The 10608-nt window shown below is 45.3% G+C and overlaps 1 pseudogene across 1 annotated transcript; it reads left to right on the top strand.

Annotated features, from left to right (window-relative positions):
* The first annotated feature begins 6034 nt into the window (after positions 1-6034).
* On the top strand, positions 6035-10350 carry LOC310648216 (immediate early response gene 2 protein-like; annotated as a pseudogene). The gene is made up of 2 exons: positions 6035-6280; positions 9828-10350. The product of its transcript is annotated as an immediate early response gene 2 protein-like (transcript).
* The last annotated feature ends 258 nt before the right edge of the window (positions 10351-10608 follow it).

The raw sequence follows: 10608 nt of genomic DNA, 5'->3' as shown, positions 1-10608 counted from the left end.
CAGAATTTGAGCTCTGGTGGTGTAGGGGAGCTCTACCTCTACCTAAACGCTCACCCCCCCTCTTCTCCTGAGGAGAGGGTTTCCGAGCCGCCAAACAGCTGATTGTTGCTGTTTTTAGTGGCTCCACGGAAAACAACGGGGCTGACGGCTGGAATGGCCACCATCGATGGAGCCTTGCCACCCGGAAGTCTATTATTATTATTATTATTATTATTATTATTATTATTATTATTATTATTATTATTATTATTATTATTATTATTATTTTGGTGGGGGGAAAAATCCAAGCCACAGCTCCAAAGGTTCTCATGAGATCCAACCCTGTACATTCCCTTGAGCAGGAATAGGCAACACAGAATCATTCCTCACTTGCACTTAACCACAGCAACATCATTGCCCAACAATCTCTTTTTTGCTGCCTGAACTCATAATGTCAGTTTCACCTGGTCTCTGGCCCATATCAAAGGCAGCTTTAAGTCATACTTAGTCAGTCGTTGTGCAGATGGGAGTCCTTTACAGGTGATAAAGTGAGCCTGCTTCGAAAACAGATGTATCACAGTCCAGATGACAGTATTTCCTCTACTGTTGGGTAGGTCTACAATAAAGTTGGGGGCAATAAGCTGACTTTGTAATAATGCCGCTTGGGGAGGGACGAAAGCCCTAATAAGCAGGCATATACATAGAATTAAGCCTATTGCTAAGCACATTGATTTGCCCTGAGTCTTCAGAGAAGGGTGGGATATAAATGGGATTTAAAAAAAAAGTCCATAGCTATTTCTTCCCATGGTTGAGAAGGGACTGCCACCGACCGAAGTAGCCCAAGGATTTTCCCTGGGATTCTTTTCATGGTGGCACATACAGTACAGCTCCTGACATAGTTTTCCATGTCTCGTTTTAGTCCCGGCCACCAAAATTGCCGGCGAATGAGATGTAGTTTTTAGATATCCAAAGTGTCCAGCCTGTTTGACATCATGGCTGTGTTTGAAAGCATTAAGACAGAGAGCTTCAGGGAAGTACAGTTCCCCCCCCCCCTTGTAAGCCAGACCATCCCTGCATGTTAGGGACGTCTGATTGTCTTTGAACCATTGATTGGTGAGGAGTTCTCATTTTATTTTCTTTACCCTGGGGTCACCAGGATTAGGGGTCCTGTGAGGCGTGAGTTGGGCTGCAGTTTGTGGACTGGAGATAATTGCCTCATTAACTTCTTTGTGTTCTCTTTTGTACAGGGGCAATCTTGATAGTGCATCAGCTAGTAAGTTTTTTCTTCGTGGTATATACTTTAGAGTAAAATTAAAATTGTTAAAGTACTGGGCCCATCGCACTTGCTTTGGGGACAATTTGCGGGGAGTTTTTAGTGCCTCTAAATTTTTGTGATCTGTCCATACTTCAAAAGGCAGCTTGCTCCCTTCTAGATAGTGTCGCCAGTTTAATAGCCCCCATCTAATTGTGAAGGCCTCCTTCTCCCAAACTGTCCATCTTCTCTTGCTTTCAGTGAATTTCTTAGAGGTGTAGGCACAAGGTTGCAGGACCCCACTTTTATTCTTTTGCAGTAATACAGCTCCAACTGCCACGTCGCTGGTGTCAGCTTGAATTACGAAGGGCTCCCCTGGGCAGGGGTGCTTTAGAACTGGCTCAACAGCAAATAGTCTTTTTAATTTCTCAAAAGCTGTCTGATAACTCATAGTCCATACTAGTGATTGGCCAGGTCGCGTTTTTTCTCCTCTTTTACCTGTTTTGAGTAGTTCTGTAAGAGGTACAGCAATCTCAGCAAAAGAGGGAATAAATTGACGGTAGAAGTTGGCAATCCCTAGTAAGCTCTGGAGCTGTTTGAGAGTCTTTTGGGGCTGCTGTTCAATTATAGCTTTCACTTTGGCTGGGTCCATTTCAATGCCCTCATTGGAAATTCTATAGCCAAGATAATCTAATTGAGTTTGGTGAAATTCACATTTCGACAATTTGACATAAAGTTTGACATTCAATAGTTTCTTTAACACTTCTCTGACCAGTTTTATTATGGTCAGTCATATTCATACTGTATATCAGGATGTCATCAAGATACACCAGAAGCCCTTTGTATAAATGATCATATAGGACCTCATTAATCAACTGCATAAATATGGCTGGGGCCCCTTGCAGTCCAAATGGCATGACTTTGAACTGGTAGCTTCCCAAGGGGCAGTTGAAGGCTGTTTTCCACTCATCCCCCTCCTTTATTCTCACCTGGTAATATGCTTCTCTCAGGTCTAATTTAGTGAAGACGCTCCCCTTCACCAGGTGGGTTAGTAAGACTTTCAGGAGGGGGAGAGGGTATTTATTTTCCACACTCACAGCCTTAAGACCCTTATAGTCCATGCAGAGATGAAGAGACCCATCTTTTTTTTCTTTAAACAACACAGGGGCTCCCACGGTAGACTTGGCCCACTCAATGAATCCCCTCACTAGGTTTGTATCCACATATCACTGCATCTCCTCCATTTCAAGGGGGAACATAGCGTACATTCTTTTTTTTATTCAAAAGTTTTAGAATACATTTTTAAAACATAAACTCCTGCCCTCCCCCTCCCCCCCACTTACCCTCCCTCAGCCTCCCCCCCGACTTCCCAGAGCTGAATACAGGGTATTAACTTTTACCAACTAAAGCTAGAATATGCTAACTAACTAAAAACACATTAAATTCTATCGCACTTTAACTCCCCTTAAACATAACTAAATAACTAACTAATAATGAATACTTAATAATACATCATATAAAACTAGTAATTATTCATATGCTAAATGAAACTTTTTAGTCCCATATTTATTCTGAATATACTCAATCCATCTTCTCCATTCCACAATATATCTCTGTTGCAACTGTTCTTTCAAATATGCTAAAATCTTTGCCATTTCCACCAGGTTTGAAACTTTCAAAGTCCACTCTTCTATAGTAGGCAGTTCCTCCTTCTTCCAATATTGCGCTACTAAAAGTCTTGCTGCCATAATTAAATTCAACATCAATTTAGTATCTATAACAGTACAATCTGTAATAATACCCAACAGAAATAACTGTGGAGAAAACCTTATCCTTTTCTTAAATATCTTCTGCATGTTCCACCAAATTTTAATCCAAAATGCTTTGACTTTTTTACAAGTCCACCATATATGATAATACGTTGCATCATCACAACCACACCTCCAACATTTAGGCTGACAGTTGGGATACATACTTGCTAATTTTTTAGAATCTAAATGCCATCTATAAAACATTTTATAAAAATTCTCTCTTAAATTTTGAGCCTGTGTAAATTATACATTTCTAACCCATATCTTTTCCCAAGTATCCATTGTTATGACGTCCTGAAAATTCTGGGCCCATTTTATCATACAATCTTTAACAAGTTCCGTTTCTGAGTCTACTTCTATCAATGCATTATATATCCTTCTTATATGTGCTTGACCTTGATCTCTAATTTGTTTAACCAATTTGTTTAACCAATTTAGAGCCTTGGTGGAGCAGTGGGCTAATGCCTCCTTAAGTAACACCAGCTGCCTGCAATTAGTGCAGGTTCGCATCCCACCAGGCTCAAGGTTGACTCAGCCTTCCATCCTTCCGAGGTAGGTAAAATGAGGACCCAGATTGTTGGGGGCAATTAAGCTGACTTTGTAATAATGCCGCTTGGGGGGGGTGAAAGCCCTAATAAGCAGGCATATACATAGAATGAAGGCTACTGCTAAGCTTGTAAGCCGCCCTGAGTCTTCGGAGAAGGGCATGATATAAATGGAATTAAAAGAAAAAAAAATTTCATCAGTTATCGAAATACCAACTTTCTGATCTTTCTTCCATCTAGCTTGTAACTGCCCATACTGGAACCAGGTTTGTACTATTTTCCCTTCTTTTAAAATATTATATGGCTTCAATTGCCACACATTACTTTCCATCCTAAGAATTTCTTTATATGTAGTCACATCATGTTTAAATCCCACATTTATATTTTCTATTGCATGTTTAGGTATTGCCCAAATTGGTATTTTATAATTTAACTTATATCGATATTTTTTCCAAACTCACAACAGAGCATACCTTAATATATGTGTCTTAAAAACATTATCCACCTTCTTATCATACAATAAATATGCATGCCAACCAAATAACAAATCATAACCCTCGAGATTTAATAATCTCCCTTGTGTTAAATTAAACCAATCACTAATTGATGATAAAGCAGCAGCCTCATAATATAATTTAAAATTGGGCATTTTAAGACCACCTCTTTCACGTACATCTTGCATTATCTTAAATTTTACTCATAGCGTACATTCTTGGTCGGGGGAGTTTGGCCCCTGGTAACAGTTCAATGGAACAATCATTGGGATGGTGAGGAGGCAAGGTATCACATTCTTTCTCACTAAATGCCTTTGCTAGGTCCCGGTACTCACTGGGAATGAGTGGCTCGCCTGGTGGCCATAAGGCAGCCATGTGCACTTGCTCATTGGGTGGCCTAAAATCCCCTGTAACATCTTTTGAATCAATGGGGGGATCGGGCCCTATGGGTAGTCTCACAGTTCTCATTCCTTTCTCCAACCAGATAAATGGCTTACATTTGTCTAACCAGGCTAGTCTTACGATCACAGTCTCAGTCATTTTTGGAGCCACCAGGAAGTGAATAAACTTCCAATGCTCACCTATTTTTAGGCGCAAGGGCTCCATTAATTGCGTGACTAAAGTCCCTCCCATTAGGGAGCCATCAGCTTGCTCAAACCTCACAGGTTTGGAGAGCGGTTTAGCCCATATGCCCAGTCTCAGGGCACATGACAGGCTAATGATGCATCGGGAGCAGCCAGTATCGACTAGTACTTTCAGGTCTACTTGTGCCCCTGACTTAGGGATTATGAGTTTAGCAGGGAATGAAAAAGGTGGGATGTGTCGACTCACCATCGGGTCATTCTCCCCTTCATCGTCGCTGTCAAAGGCAGGTAGAGTGGGTGCGGGTCCAGTCAGTGGGCCAGCGTCCTCCTGGGTGGGCGATGTAACCTGGACAATGGGCTCCTGGGTAGCCCAGTTGGACTTTTCTCTCGGTGGCTGCTGTACAGGTCTCCTCCTCGTTGCTGATTCCAGTCTAATCTGGTGTTGCAGGTAGGGAACTGGACAGTTCACTGCTCGATGTCCCTGCTGTCTGCATCAAAAGCACTTGATTGGCAGGCCTGTAGGTGGCCTAGGTCTTTCGGCAGTAGCAGTCGTTGGAGGTTTTCGGGGGGGGTAGCCGTTTGGGTTATGGCTTTGGCGCAGCTTCGGGTGGGAGAGGCTTCTTATAGCAGGTGAGCTGGACATCTAATTTCACCGCTGCCTGGTACCATTCTTGCAGCTGGTCAGGTACAGATCGGTAGATGCATGCCTGAGAAAGGTGGTCGTCCAACCCTTCTCTCAAATGATGAATTATGGATTGCTTAGGCCATGTCTCTATCCGACCGGCAATCTTGCGAAACTCCCACACGTACTCCAGGGCAGGTCGGCCAGCTTGTTTTATCTTGTGGATTTGTTCTTCTGCTTTGAGGGCAATGGATGGGTCCTCAAATCTTTCTCTCAGCCCGAGGAGGAAAAGGTGGGGGTCCTCCAATTCAGGGGTTTGCTCATTATATAAATTGTTTAATCATTCAGATGCTTCTCCCTCTAGGCTGGACGCAATCACATCGATCATAGCACCTGGGTCTGGGTAGAGATAGGCCCAGTGAGAGCGTACTTGGTTGAGGAAAAAAATCAGTTTTTCTGGGTCCCCATTGAAAGTTGCTCTGAAGGGTGGGCTCATCATTGGTTGCTGGGGCCCCCAGTTGCTGCTGGCCCCATCCTGGTTGTTGATTCAATGGCTGCCAGGGCCCCCACTGCTGCTGTTGGACCCCCAGTTGCTGGCTACCCCATTGGTGCTGCTGTATGCCTAGTGGTTGAACGTTTGGGCCCTGCTGCTGCTCCCCTTGCTGTGGCTGTCTGAGGGGAGGCTGCTGTTGGCTGGTGGGAAGTCGTGGCACCACCTGCTGCTGTAGGCCCCTCAATGGTTGTTAGATGGGGGTTGCTGTCATCTACTCTTTTGTTGGACTGCAGGGAATTGTGGCACCCTCTGCTGCTGATCTACTAGGAGACGTGTTTGCCTCAAGTGCTGTGGCGCCTCCCTCAATTGCAGGCCCCTCAGTGGTTGCTTGGTGCTTGGGGGTGGTGACCAGCCTCCATGGAGTTGTCATCCTCCAACTAGCTGTTGCTCTCCAGGCTTCTGCATCACCCCAAGCTGTTGAAAGGCCTCTATTAGCTGATGTAGGTCCAGAGGTTGTTGCCCCTCCTTCTGTGGGGGTTGCCATACTCCCCACTGCTGCGGGGGTCCTAGGTTCTCTTCCTCTGTGGCACTGGATGCCCTAGCAGGGGACTCCAGGGGTTGGAGGGCTGTTAGCTCTGCGAAAGGGGGGCTGGAGGCCTCTCTCGGCAGGAGGTGTTCTGCGCTCCTCACTTCTAGCTCTTCAAACCTTTCTGCTAGATAGTCAATTGATTGGCTATGGGCTGCAGAAGGATATTTCCACTCACCCAAGTATTCAATCTCAGATGGCCTGGCAGCTCCCCCCCAGTCTGGGGAATGCAATGTGCAGGAGTTGTCTCTTTGTTGTCGCCTCCTCTGCCTTTGAAGCCCTTGGGGATGGCAAGGCCGCTTTGGGGTGTCTGGAGTCTCCACTGGGCTTAATCCACTCTGACGACCAGACCAATTCTCCTGGTTGTTTGGGTCTAGCTCCCAGCTGGGAGGATTGCTGAAACTCTTTTCCTACTGGCTTCTTTGCTGGCCCTTCCCCCCCTGGGATGGTTGCTGCTGCCAGGGAGCTGAGTTCAGGCAATTTCTCCTCCTCCATGATGGAATCTTCCCTGACTCTTTGTCAGCCTGTCTCCCAAACTTGGAGACAGCAACAGGAGGTCGGGACCCCCAAGTTAGTTTGTAAAGTTAGTGGATTTCAGCTTGATGTCAAGTTTCCGATGGATGAGCTCTTCAAAGGACTCTGAGGCATTGTTTACCTTAAAAGTTTTTTATTAGAGCCCTATAACATCAGCAATGCTTGCTGGAAGTGGAATCTGAATTCACCTCCCTTTAGCACTGTGAGGTGATCTCACGATGAATCGTTAAAGGTGCTTCCAAGCAAAGGCATCACGCAGAGATGCAATCATATTAGCTTTATTCATGATAGATCAAAGAGAAAGAAATACTTGGCATGAAAGCATTCATGCCTGCATGTGAGAGAGAAATAAAATAAAACAAGCTAGCATTACATAACTAAAACAAGAGAAGGACTGAGGGCTAGGAGTAGAGGTAGAAGTTAGAATGAGAACTAGAAACTAGAACAAAGAGCAGCCCCTCGTGCAGAGGTATTTATGGGGGGTCTTGGCCCCTCCCTGACCATAAAACTCTCTCACCAATGGGGCTGTCGGGTCTGAGACCCTTGGCTCATCAGTGGAAGCAAAGAAGCCTCTTTGCCTCCATCTGATGACCCTTTTGGGGAACTGCCAATGGCTGGCACTAAACATCTAACAATTCCCCTTCTTGCCAGCCAATGACAGGGACCAGTGAATGTATGTGAGGGGCGAGCAGGTGTCATAGACATGCATAAAAACATTCAGAAGGCCAAACACAAACGCTTACACAGAAGGTTGTGCCGGTCAATGGGAACAGGCTTGGTAAACAGATCAGCTATCTGGTCAGCTGTATTACAGTGCTCAACATGTATAAAACCCTTTTTGGTAAGCTGCCTGACATTTTTATAGCGTATGTCTATGTGGCGAGATCTAGAGCCTACTGCATAAGCCTCCGAGATTGCAATTGCAGCAGTGTTGTCCTCTAGAATTTGGATGGGCAGAGGGGGAGATGCCCAGATGCTTGTTATCAGCTCATTGAACCAAGTCAAATCATTGGCCGTGTCTGACAGGCTGGCATATTCAGCCTCGGCCGTGGAGCAAGAAATAAATTTTTCCTGCCTAACATGCCAATGTATTGGGCAGCCATTTAGCAATATGAGGAAACCAGAAGTGCTCCATCTAGTTTTGGTGTCGCCAGCCCAGTCTGCGTCTGAGTAAGCGGAGAGCTGGGCCGTCTTCCCCTTCTCTGGTTCTAGCATAAGGAGAGCATCAGCCGTGCCCTTTAGGTATCTAAGCACCCTTTTAACAGCAGTCCAGTGGAATTCCTTTGGGCGTTCCACGTGCCTGGACAATAGATTCACAGCTAAAGCTATGTCAGGTCTGCTTCTCTCTCACATGCAGGCATGAATGCTTTCATGCCAAGTATTTCTTTCTCTTTGATCTATCATGAATAAAGCTAATATGATTGCATCTCTGCGTGATGCCTTTGCTTGGAAGCACCTTTAACCATTCTCTGCTACCAACTTGTGAGGTGATCTCACGATGAATCGTTAAAGGCATCACGCAGAGATGCAATCATATTAGCTTTATTCATGATAGATCAAAGAGAAAGAAATACTTGGCATGAAAGCATTCATGCCTGCATGTGAGAGAGAAATAAAATAAAACAAGCTAGCATTACATAACTAAAACAAGAGAAGGACTGAGAGCTAGGAGTAGAGGTAGAAGTTAGAATGAGAACTAGAAACTAGAACAAAGAGCAGCCCCTCGTGCAGAGGTATTTATGGGGGGTCTTGGTCCCTCCCTGACCATAAAACTCTCTCTCCAATGGGGCTGTCAGGTCTGAGACCCTTGGCTCATCAGTGGAAGCAAAGAAGCCTCTTTGCCTCCATCTGATGACCCTTTTGGGGAACTGCCAATGGCTGGCACTAAACATCTAACAAGCACAATAATATGAAACACAATTCTCCTCCTTTCATTGCTGTCATTAATCACATTCTCCAATTAGTTTGAAGGGTCAGTTTTCCCTTCTGTTAGACAACCCGCCAAATTCTTATCTTCTCTTATTTCAAAACAGCCCTGAGAGACATTCCTCCTCCTCCCCCCAGCATCAACTGATTCTAGCTCTAAAAGTAATGCACAAGTTTTAAATATGAAATAGCTGCTTCTTCATCTTTTGTCAAAGCAAGAACATCTGATGTTTGCAGCATTGACACACAAGTTTAGTGCTGTAGGAGAATAGCACAAAACTTTCTTCAAGTCCAATCCAATTATCAGCTGATATTATGCCCTTTAAACACACCTAATCCAAAACACTTGTGTAAACTCAGAGCATAGCTAAGCCCTCTGATCTACTGTAGTTCATTTGCATCCTCCCCAGCTCCAATCTAATCTTGAATTAAAAAGAATGTTTGGTGGATATTTTCCCACCACCACCTGACATTTAGTAGTGGAGAAGGAAATAAATACTCTCCTTAGTATGTCCTTTACACCATAAATATAGCCAACCATTTGCCACCATTGTGCCTGAGGCAGAAAAGGGATTGCCAATGGGAGCAGGGCATTTCAAGACAGATAGTTTTAGGCTGGCTCAGGAACTGGTGAATAGTACTTTTACATGACAGTATAGAAGTTCCCACAGTATCCTTCAGGTGTCTTGACTCATAAACCCATGCATATTGCCAAGGATAATGGTTGTTGAAAATATGGGATGGACACTACATTGCTATGCCAGTTTTTTTAAGATGCAGAAGTCAGACCTGAGGATAGAATACAGAATATGTTGCAATTCTACTAACACACCAACATTAATTTAGTTTGCACATTTGGCAATTTCTGAGTTGCACCTGATATTTTCTGTAACATCCATGAGAACGAGCAATGCCAGAAAAGCAGCATGAAGAGCCATGCAGCGTTAAGCCATGAGCAGCAGCAGTGGCACAATCAATGCAATGAGCCTTGAGGCCTGCAGCTGGAGGAAGAGGACGAGATGGGTGGAGGAAGTGTGGAAAATTTTCCTGGGCTGCAGCCACACCTAGACCTACAACGAATGGCGTCCAGTCTGCAGCATCTGGAGGGTCCTCCGGCAATCTTCTTCCCCCCAACCCAACAGCCCTATGACAGCCTGGATCCGGAAACTATGGACACCCAGGAGGAGCCCAGCAGCAGCTTGCTCACGCATTCCTTGACCCAGACAGCTTGGAACCGGGGTGCCTGGGGGCATCTGCCAGTCAGAAAGGCATCTTAGGCATGATTGGTGCTGCCGAAGCTGGCCTGGTACCTGGCAAGAAGGTGAAGTTGGCAGAGGAGGAAGGTGAGCGGCAGTCCCAGCAGCAAGAAGGGCCCTTTCTGAGCATGGCCCGAATCCTGCAGGACCAGTCTCTAGCTTGATCCTTCAGCCTCTGCTGTTCAAAGGTGCCGAGGAGCCCAAAGTGAACTGCAGGTAAGGTGACAGTGTGCTGAGAATAATGGTGAGGGCTGTGGTAGCTTTCTAAAGAGCCCCTGCCAGGGACTGCAAACCTCTCCCTGCAGAGAGGTGGAGCCTGCAGAAGCCCCTCTCTGGGCAGAGGAGCTCAGTATTGCCTGTCTGAGCAGCAGTGCAACAGGTGTCGGGGCATGGGAGGTCCAGCTGCAGTGGTCCTAAGGTAAGCGGGTACAGGGCACCTGGGGCAGCTCCACCCCTCCACCCTAGCTTGATTTTTACGCGTGCGTCAGGTATTATTTAATATTATTTGTTAATATTTTAAAACTTT

The sequence above is a fragment of the Vipera ursinii genome (genome assembly GCF_947247035.1).
Source record: "Vipera ursinii genome assembly, chromosome: W".
Taxonomy (NCBI): domain Eukaryota; kingdom Metazoa; phylum Chordata; class Lepidosauria; order Squamata; family Viperidae; genus Vipera; species Vipera ursinii.
This window is presented reverse-complemented; position numbering and strand designations above follow the sequence as displayed.